An 11,934-nucleotide genomic window follows, 5' to 3' on the forward strand; every position below is an offset into this window, starting at 1 on the left:
CATTGTAGAGTTTGTACGGCCGGCGTAACATTTTCAAGAATTATTTTGTCATTGATTCTGAGAGTTTGTACCGCAGGTGTATTAAATTGTGATTATGATCCTCTGAGAGTTTGTACCGCCATTGTAACATTTTCAGTAAATTTTTCTGTTGAAGGATTATGAACCTGAGTTTGTACCACTAGCATAACATTTTTTTAAAGCATTTGGGATGGTTGTACCGCCAGTGTATAGAATGAACCTTTGGGAGTTTGTACCGCCAGCGTAAATAGTAAGAGAGTTTGTACCGCCAGCGTACCATTTTTTGTTTAATTTTAAAGTGGAATGAATGTGATGAACATTTGGGAGTTTGTACCGCCAGCATAACATTTAAGTTAATTATTTGTTGATGTTATAATGAACCATTGGGAGTTTGTACCGCCAGCGTAACATTTTGTTGTTGTAGGGTTGTACTGCCAGCATAACATTTGTATACTTTGTTATAAAAAGTTACAAAAAAATGGGTTTATTTGTAGGAAATATCCTTGAAAAAGGCCATTTTAAAAGGGATTCTGTGGAAAATCCCTTTTTAAAATATACTGCTTTAACTGTTCGCAGACTGAGCTAAAAACTGTTTATTGTTTCTTATTAGATTCCTGTTATTATATTGGTGTTTCAGTATTTTGATATTTCAATTGTGGTAGTCAAACAAACTTGACATTATTAAAAAACAAAAAACATGAGAACAAGTTCCTTTAATGGTGGCATATTTTTAGGATATTAACAGAGAAAAACAAAACCATAATATGTTATATTTTAATAACAGTATTTAACACATGTGTTTAGGAGATACCATTCAATAAGGATAAAGGATAAGCCTTTTTATTGACTTTATTTAAGGAACCATTCACCCTCTACTTTTTATTTCTGGTTTGACAGTTGTCAGTTTCTTTCAAAATTATATATGCTTAGTACTGGTAAACCAGCTAAAAGTGAGAGTAAGTACAGTGAAATGACTGAAAAATTGTTCATAAAGGCACACATCATGAAGAGCAGGAAAACACCCTTCTTAACCAATTAAGTTATGATCTGATACAAATCTGTGAAGAAGACAGACATATAATAGATAGATAGATAGATGGATGGATAGATGGATGGATTAATGGATGGATGGATGGATAGATGGATGGATGATGGATGATGGATGGATAGATGGATGGACGGACGGACGGACAGACAGACAGAGAGTCACCCAGTAAGTGTAGATCTTAAATATTCTGTGATACAAAAATGAAGGTTTGTTAACATTAAAAAACCATATCCATATTATAATAATGAATAACGTCTGATATAAGATATTATGGTATAGAATGGTTTTCTTTAAAGCAGTGAATGTAATGTAACGTCGTGCACGACATTGTTTAGTATACTGTAACGTTCATGATGAACGCTTGGAATGATCATGACATGAATGATACGCTCTCATAAAAATAGTCCGTTCTGAGCCCATCACAGAGGTGAATGTAATGTTACCGTCGTGCAAGAGATTGACGTTAATTGGCGATGTCGACGGCTTTTGATTTGAGGTTACAGTATACTAAAAAAAATTCATGTAGGGCTGTACTCTTTTAACAAATCAAAGTGCACCGATAGAAGAAATGTTGTTATGGTTTAAACATGTGTTGTTGTGTTCTTTCGCATACAAAATTTTCGCATGAAAACAAAAGGTCACCGTGGTGTAATGGTGTCCGCCTAGCGATGGGTTCGATCCCCACTGTGGGAGCGTTCTTTAAATCTCCCCAAAAGACATCAAGTACTGGTTCTAGGCCCAGGAAACGGACTCGAGAGCGTTTCAATAAGCCTGAGGCTTTCGAAGCAATCGAGCTAAAATAAATAGGTTTGAACTAAAACTTGTCTTTTTATAAGGTAAGGCATTTGTATGCACTAATAAATAATTGTCATGTTTTAGATTTTAGACTTCTGGATAAAACATGACGTTTTGGCGTTTACCTCTCTTCTGGAGAGAAGCCGGTAAAAACAGGGTGAGCAAACAGTCCATTTTGACTTTTGAACAATTCTTTCTTGGTTTGTACATGACATACCTTTTTATTGTTTAATTCAATTCAGCGGAGATTGCTCTTCGAGAAAAGGTATGGTTTTGGGGGCATGTATGCGCAAAAAAATGCATTTATTTTCACTTAAAGTTGTTACTTTACATTGAAATATATAAGGAAACTATTAAGTATAATGTGACCTTTACGTAATGAATGTCGCAAAAATTTTGCTAAAAAAATAAATAAATACAATATGTGCATTCAGTAATTAAAATATATTTCGCCATTGAAAAGTGATAATTCACCGATAGACGGGAGATAAAAAGACGATTCTTTATTGAATTTTAGATTTCTCGTTTTCGCATATAAACTATATTAGAGTATGTTGAATCCAAATAGGAAATAGATAATAATATCGGTCCTGGTCTCGATATGTTAAAGAAAATAATTGTTGCGACAATTATACTTTTTTCTGATACATATACTTTTCATTATAAGATATATAAAGAAGTGGCACTCCAGCTGCTGGAGCAGTATTGAATTCTTATTATAAACAATTAGTTGGTCCTTTATGTAAGGCAAGTGACCGATTGCCCAAACAGTACAAAACAGTACAAAACAGCACAAAACAGCACAATACAAAACAACATAGACACATATAAGAATATGTTAAATGCTTTTTATAATAATAGATAAACCATTTAGAAAATATAAATCAGGGTATATGCTATACATGTAGTTACCATGGTTTAAACACATGAGCAATCGTGGTGTATTCATTACATATTTAAATCAAACATACACAATAACTACCTTAAAATCAGCTTAGCTGTCTTAATTGTTCTTTCTCTTGGAAGTATGCCAAAATACATCACAGATAAGTCAACTATTGGATAAGAAGACTTCCTACAATAAAATTATACTCGCAAATCGTCTTTGCGTCTTGTTAAAAACATGAATAGTCTAAACTAAATGTCAACCGGGTGGACGATCTCATTTTGCTGCTAATTGTTAAATAAATGGAATTGTATTTTAACAATGATTGTTAGCAATAAGTCCTTCGTACTGTGGCTGACGTCTGAAATCTGTAAATTCAAAATATCATGTTTGCGACATCAAAACAGGTGCGGATCCAGAGTTTCCGAATAAGGGAGGGGGCGTAGGTCAAGTTTTGCATGACACAATTACTTAAGTGAAAAAAAGACAACCCCAAAACGGTTGATATCCAATTACATGTGCCGCTGGCAATTTTGTGCGTTAAGCAACTTTTAGCTTTCGATTTAAGGCCCAAATATGCACATGTTTATAAAACGTATCCTGGCTGACTTTAGGAGGGAGGGGGGAAGCACGCCGCTTTCGTCCGCCTTAATCTGTCAATATTGGAAAATATTCTAGCGAAATTAACATAACTGGAATTCAGAAAAATGACATAAATATATTCCGATTTATATAATGAACTGTCGTTTGTATCTTATTTTTGTCAATGACAACAATAATATATGTGTCACTAAAGAGACTTTTTTCAGCTAATAACCTTATCTTAGCGCCGTACAAGAATATTGAATTGACACAGACCCTAGTGCAAGCCTTTCTTCAAATTTAGATGGGAAAATCGAGTATCAGTTAATTGATAATTACGACCAACACGGAATCCTTGCCAGTTGAGCCTGTTTATGGACGTTGTAAGTAAAGCCGTTCACAGAGTTCAGAGACCTGTCTTCGGTGATAATGGATTAAGTATCTGATGCATTTTGCAGCTTCACGCGAACGACCACCCGTTGAAGAAGAGTACCCCTAATTCTTTGCAGTTTTGATAGAAAAGCTTTTTCTGTTGCTGGCCGTATACAAACCAAAGAGCTGAGCACAAAGTTTGAGACCAGAGGTCCCGGTGCGATCCTGGATCGATGATTCTATCCAAGAATATTCGCCTTCGATCGCTGATTTAAAGATGGCAAAGATGTCAGTCACCAGCAGAAATACCCAGACGGTTCCTGTAAGACCGACCTTCTTTAACCTAACTTGTCGAAACGGCCTTAAACCCAATCAACAACGCACGGGCACCTCGCTTTTCCAGTTTCCGTCCAATGTAAAACAAGGAATTCGTTGGTAACCAGGTTATTGTTAAGCTGAATATGAGTTACGATTGCGTAAGAGGTCTGAAACACAACCGTCATTTTTGCCGTGCTATGCACAAATGTAATACTTATGCATAATTAGGATTTTAACTACTTAAATATATTTAGTAAATGCCTCTTTAAATTTAACGTCAAAGGATAATACGTCACGTGAGTCTGAAAAAAAGTTTTCGTAAATACATGTGTTGCCCGATTATAATTGTGATAATGTATATACTTAATACGGGTCTCCACCAAACTATTCATTAGACGGGTATCGTTACACCGCGCGTGAGATAGAAGACTCCTCGTTCTAGAGGCGAGTCTCGGTATTATCTGCTGGCCGATGTGACGCTGTGTTACAAAGAACGTGCCTTGTGAGTGACGATTTCGTATATAAGGTGAATTGATGTATCGAACATGGTACACGGGGATTGAATACTGCATCACCGTTAAAAGACGGTTCTTTCACAGGTAATATGAACATAACACCAGTTTTATTTACGATAATCTCGTGAATGTATATATTTAAACATTGAGCATTCAATAAATAATACAACTTAGCCAGATTCTTAGATTTTGTTTGAAGGTCAATGTTTTTGTTTAACAATCACACCGTATTTCCGTACATGCAAAATCATAAATATCGCTTTTAAATATGGTGTCGCTGTGTTATTGTTTATCTCAAAGAAACACTGCAAATGCCTGACATAAAATAACAGCATTTGGTGTTATAGTAGTTGCATCTTTAGTCTCATATTAAGTTCTTTTAACGCAAGGTTTTAAAAGTATAATGGTGCACACTGTGTTCGTTTTTTTGCAACATTATTGTTACATGCACGTATGGTTTAATAATAAATCGTTGAATATCAAAATTCGTAAAATGTTCAGACCGTTATATAGTTTAAACACTGCTTTATGGCAAAAAACATGTCATATAGGACCAGAAAGTTATTTCCCATTTTAATACCAGAAAATTGATATCTTATCCCATCTTAACCAAACTTCCCCTGTGTGTTTTGACTTAAGTTACAAGTCACCTTGAACTTACTTAAGGAGAGCAATTTATTACAGATGTCTTGTTTAGTTTTGTTGTTCCGGAAGAATCTAATAGATCTAATAGGTCCGCATTAAAAACAACGACGACCAAATGTTTCTTGCGGGAAAGATGATGGTGGGTTATGTCAGTCTTCATAGTTGGTATAGATTTCGAGTCAGAAACAGAGAAAGAACTGTTGTTACTGTTGTGGCATTTTATTCGAAATACACCCCGCATACATGTGAATGAACTCGTGGTATTTAAAACATTATTAAAAGCTTAATATTGTTACAATTATATGCAATGAGATAATAAATTGTGTTTTGTTAAGTGTAGAGTAAATAATTTTCATCGGCTATAATTGGAAGTAAGTTTTAAAACAAATCGACCAGTGTTTGCATAACGTGAATTAACAGCAGTTACTCTTGTGCGCTGTTGCTTTTCTAGTTTATCCGATGTTTGACTTTAAACTAGTAGGCAAGATAGGTTGCACATTTATATCATACGGTTGACGGTATTGACGAACGAAGCCTACGAAGATGCGATATATTGTAATATTGGGTTCAAGAAATTTTATTTACAAAGCGCGTGTAGAAGTGTCTCGATGAGTTTTTTAATAAATAAATATATTGACTGATATATTGATCAAGACCGTTCATTTTTTTCATGCATTTGTTCAAAATGAGAAAGTAACACAAATTATAAAGGGGAATAATTAATAAAATAACCGTTATTACTAACGTACTATATGTAGCGTTTTTTAAAGTTTTATTGACACGTCAGATTGGTCAAATGTTTAAAAAGTCAAAGGTAATACATACTTGCTAAAGTATTAACGATACAGTTTAAGTGAGTGAACCAACCAGAGCTCACACACGTTATCGCACTTAATACGAAACATTAAATAAATCAACAGCGACTGTTAAATCTGCTTGCGTGAGTTATAGAGATTCTGCAGAAGTAAGGAAAAACCCAGAACAATTCCCAGCCACAATGGGGATCGAACCCGGGACCTCCCGACTCAAAATCAGACAGACAATCTACCGCGTCGCTGTAAAAGCTAGCTCATATAGCAAGGCAAAATAAGTTATCCTAATACTCAACCCTGCTAAATGAAACGTGACCAAAAGTGAAGACCTTTACAACTTTTTACTTTATGTTTGTTATCCAAGAGCTCTTTATTGGAAACATATTTCAACTGGATTGTTTGCATTATTTTTTTCAAGATTTAACACGGTTCCCTTTTTTCCCCTTTTAAGCTCTATTTTAGTGACACAATTGATATATCTGCTTTTCATGGTGGCCTATTTCTGTTATATCCTGATTGCGGGTTTAAGGTGACACCACTAAAACATGCAAGAACTATCTTATTCGAACAAACCGCGCATTTATAAGTGTTAATTTCAGTCCCGACTATGAATTGCGTAATATATTTGGTGAATACATCATAACGGGGACGATTTGTCACTTTGGCACTTTGATATTTGCACCATGAATGTAGATCTCACTACCCGAATAATAAAGGGAGACTACCCCAATATGTATGCACTTATACCCCTTTGACATTTTGAGTTGCGTACTTACACGTCCAAAAATAATAAGTTGTATGCAAATTCTGAAAATTCCGAAAATTAAACTTTAAACGCCATAGTTTGTTCTCTCCAAGAAATCAAAATACCATCAACGATTGCGTCGGGATACTGATATCTCTTCTCAGCGCGTTTTTACAACGTCTCAAACGTTTTCACTGCGTATATTCTGCAATAAGCGCAGTACTACAATTTTATCAAAGCGATTACTGGTTTACATGTAAGGTGATTAATCAGCTACTTGGCATTCATGGTAGGCAACGAATGGAGGTTAATCGTTTAATCCACAAAGAAATACGTTACTCTTTAAAACGTTATATAAACTCTGACTCAATACTTCGTCCTTATGATATGTTTTTCAAAATTCTATTACGTATGCAAATTAACTCATTGTTACCTTACACACCCTACAAACGCACATCAATATTTATAGCGAAAGTTGACTTTTCAAGAATATGCCATTGTTTAAAACTTGTTAAGTTTTATGAGTTAAGATGATATTATATACATGTGTTCTACGGAATACCGTTAGGACCATCGTTGTTACACATTAAAAACTTATAGGGAAACAATGCGATAGTGCAATAGTACAATGGCGACAATGCGATAGTACGATGGCGACAATGCGACAACGCGATAGTACGATGGAGACAGCGCGATAGTGCGATGGCGACAATGCGATAGTGATATCGTACTGTCGCCATCTTTTTGTCGCACTTTCGCCATCGTATTGTCACACTGTCGTCATCGTATTATCGCATTGTCGCCATCGTTACATGTATATCGTACTGTCACCATCGTTTTGTCGCACTGTCGACATCGTATTATCGCACTATCGAATTGTCGCATTGTCGCAATCGTACTATCGCACTGTCGCCACCGTATTTTCGCACTGTCGCAATCGTATCATCGCATTGTCGCAATCGAACTATCGCGTTGTCGCAATGTACTATCGCATTGTTACAATCGTACTATCGCATTGTCGCCAACGTACTATCGCATTGTCGCAATCGTTCTATCGCACTATCGCATTGTCGCCCTCTGGATTTTTATGTGTAACCACGAGGGTCCTAACGGTATTACGTAGTTTTGCGCGTAAAACTGCTTTGTTAGAACAATCTTTAAATGTGGATCGCAGAATAAAGTTGCGTTCCTTCATGTCTCTATTGGTCTATATTGTTAACAGTTTACATTAAAAAAATAGTTTAGTGAATTATATTGTCGCATAATTGATGTATTTCATGTCGCATAATTGGTGTATTTCATGTATATTCCTTGTTCGGTGTAACTGAATACATAATATCTGTCTTCATGAAGAAATGCATAAATGGGCATCATATGTCGTCGTAAAATTAGACGAAAACAATGCACCAAGTTATGGCCCATTTCTGGGTTTACTAATTTGTTATGGCTATTGTAAGCACATGCAGCACTGTTAATTTGTGTATATTTTCATGTTAAATGACAGGTGACAGTTAAACAAACGTGGTCTCGCTTAATTATTGGCATATATATGCACAAGATATGTAAGTCACACATAAAGCCATCCCGTATCAGGTAATTCAACTCATGTTAAAGTCAATCATCCAGACAGCCGTCACCCAATTTATTTGTCCATTATTGTATAAATTGGCATCTGCGTTGTATGAAGGACAGTCTTACTTAAACGGCCGAACATACAAGTCGCATTATTGCTGGCTTTCGCGGGATGGGCCCATTGCGGGCTTCGCATGTATCTTGTATTTGACAAACATTTTGGAAACGTTGTGTTGTGTTAATAAGCAGAAATAAAACGCAAAGAAATCAGAAATGAACTTTGTTGGTTATTACTGTGTGATATCAACGAACAATGTGTAATTACGCTACACAGTATATTTTATGGAGCCGTGTACCATGGATACGACCGAAGTACGATCACAAGTGCGATCACGTGCCGAAATAATGAAAACATCACAACCACAACGTGACATGAATTCAGGTCAGTTGTTTAAAACAATTATGGCAAACTTGGAGAGGGAATTTCAAAATTTATAAAGTAGAAAATGAAAGTAAAAGGCGTCATGACAACGAAATTTTTAAAAATTGTTTTAAAGAATTTTACGTAGTCAGATGTTAAAAATAATAATGATGATAATCAATTATGTACGAACAAATTTTGCAAATATCAAAATCATGCCAATTTTGCATTTATCGGTACATTTTTATAAATAGCGGTGAATTGAGAATAAAAAGAGATATTTGAGTTTTACATTATTTTTATGAGTTATGGAAATCATTAAATTAAAGGTGTACACACAGAGAGTATTTAAAGATTTTTTTTATATATTTTTGGTATTGTTAGAATATAAGATTATGTACGGACTTATGGTGTTTTTTTTGCGCACAAATCCATTTTAAATTGTTAGTATTTTTTGTAAAATTCCATTTAATTAAAACGTACAAGGAAATAATAATATCTTATATAGTTTTGTTTATTATTTTAATAAAGAAACTTTGGCGGTGGTTTTATTTATTAATATAATTAAAAAAAACTCGGAGATGATACAAATATTCAAAGAATTTACCTAGTATTTTACATTGGCAGAATTAAGAATTTAGGAATTTATATTATTTAAGACAGTTTTGTTTATTATTTTAATAAAAAAAATAAGGCGGGTTTTGTTTCTTAGAATGATAAAGAAAATTAAAGAGGACGAATAAATAAAATTATTGGAAAATTTAAAAATAGTTTTCCGAATTGTAAAAGAAAGAAAATAGGAAATAAGAACCGTACTGGTAATTGCGAATATGAATAGGGCAGACACTTAAAAAAAATATTATGTAAATATGTATATACGTCATTGTGTTGATTGCAAATATATGTAGGATATCGGTAATATTGAAGGTCTTGAGTAATTTTAAGTAAGAATTTAATGCGATCTAACGCGTATAGCGCAGTTAAAATATAACGATATGTACGCATTAAATTTCTAATATAATTGTTTAAGGGTTACAATTATATTTTATGAGCACGGCTGACTGATCAGCGTTCGGACATACCGAGCCCGAGGTTCTGATAACCTTAGCGTCCTCATGAGTAAGAGAATCTATCCCTGTGCCATCGAAGCAAATTACGCTATGGACAGAAGATGCGATGTCGCATAAAAATTATTTGAGTAGTTCGATTAGGAGCAAAGACCTGAATTTTGAAGTATACCGATACGTGTTCTTATATTATGAATGCATATATATAAAAGTCTGCCTTGTCATATTTGCGCATTTTTACAAGTGCACAGGTCAAACATGTCAATAAATCTATGCCCAACGGCAAAACTATAGTGATAAAGATGAGGTTTATGAAACCATTATATATGAACAGGTACGTCTATCATTACCCATTACTCTAGGTCAATAAAGTGGCGCGCGCCTGTCAAAAATTTACTGGCTGCACGTGCGTAAAATGATTATGCCTAAGGCGGTACACAAGTCATATTAAGTAAATGGCTTGTCAGATGTCAAACTGTCATGTACTTATCCGAAGTATGTTTTGAGGAATTGACTAATATTTTTTCGCTGTAAAGAATTTATTTTTTTGAATAAGATATCACAGTAAGTTGTCATGACGATATTTAACAATAACTAAGGGGATATTTATAAATGTTTGCCATGATTTTGAACAACTGATACTTGTATCACCACGACGCAGATAAAAATATCGAGATTTGAAGACAACGCCGAAGAAGAGCGACTTCGCGAGACAACGCCTTCCACAACGAATAGAAGAAACAAACAACATAATTAGAATGGAACATCACGGCGTTTACTCTCAAAGTGAATACCTGGTTCTATCGCTAAAAGAAGACCAACGCCAGAAGATTTCGAAGGACAACAAGTGACGCAACACTGGACACAATACTTGTGACGTTAAACACTATAGAGTAGATGCAGCCGTTTAACTGTTTGACGTGCGTAGATAACGCATTTGGAATGATACTTCCGAGGCCTATGACATCAAGGAGAACACTGCTATAGTTAATACCTCGTGAGCATTATGGCCAATAGAAGATCTTAATGTCCCAAGAGAAATGAAGACGCTGGAACCAAGAACAAAAGTACAATCAACAACAACAGAAACAACAATGCGATCACAAAGGTTTTAACATACGTCACAATTGATAAGCAACGCGGTACGCATCAACACCATATCCAGAGACAATATCACGATGGATTCAACAACAGAAACAACGACGTGATGACGACTGGTTCAGCGACAAAAACAACAGAAACCACGATGACATATCCAGCCTCGATGTGAACCTTGATACGCAGATGAGTGCAACCGACCACGTGCGATTTGCCTACACAGCTTGGCGATAGATAGAGCTTCTTCACGACAGCAATGGTAGATAACATCACCCATGAATCAACATAGACAGAAAACATCAAACCAAGACATCTACTTGACAGCAACAGGTACATATTCAACCCGGGCAATACCTTCTTCGAATGGACAGCACAGGAGGTCACTAGTCAAACAACGCCTGTAGTGTTACGTGGACAATCGATCAACGTCATTTAACATTGATACATGATATTGTAAGAAACTTGTCATTCAGGATTTGATCTTTCTAAAGATTTTAAATCATAAAATATAAAATCTTTCTTTAATGAAAATGAGGTGTGTCGCATAATTGATGTATTTCATGTCGCATAATTGGTGTATTTCATGTATATTCCTTGTTCGGTGTAACTGAATACATATCTGTCTTCATGAAGAAATGCATAAATGGGCATCATATGTCGTCGTCAAATTAGACGAAAAAAATGCACCAAGTTATGGCCCATTTCTGGGTTCACTAATTTGTTATGTCTATTGTAAGCACATGCAGCACTGTTAATTTGTGTATATTTTCATGTTAAATGACAGGTGACAGTTAAACAAACGTGGTCTCGCTTAATTATTGGCATATATATGCACAAGATATGTAAGTCACACATAAAGCCATCCCGTATCAGGTAATTCAACTCATGTTAATGTCAATCATCCAGACAGCCGTCACCCAATTTATTTGTCCATTATTGTATAAATTGGCATCTGCGTTGTATGAAGGACAGTCTTACTTAAACGGCCGAACATACAAGTCGCATTATTGCTGGCTTTCGCGGGATGGGCCCATTGCGGG

This window comes from Dreissena polymorpha, chromosome 14 (genome assembly GCF_020536995.1).
Source record: "Dreissena polymorpha isolate Duluth1 chromosome 14, UMN_Dpol_1.0, whole genome shotgun sequence".
NCBI lineage: Eukaryota > Metazoa > Mollusca > Bivalvia > Myida > Dreissenidae > Dreissena > Dreissena polymorpha.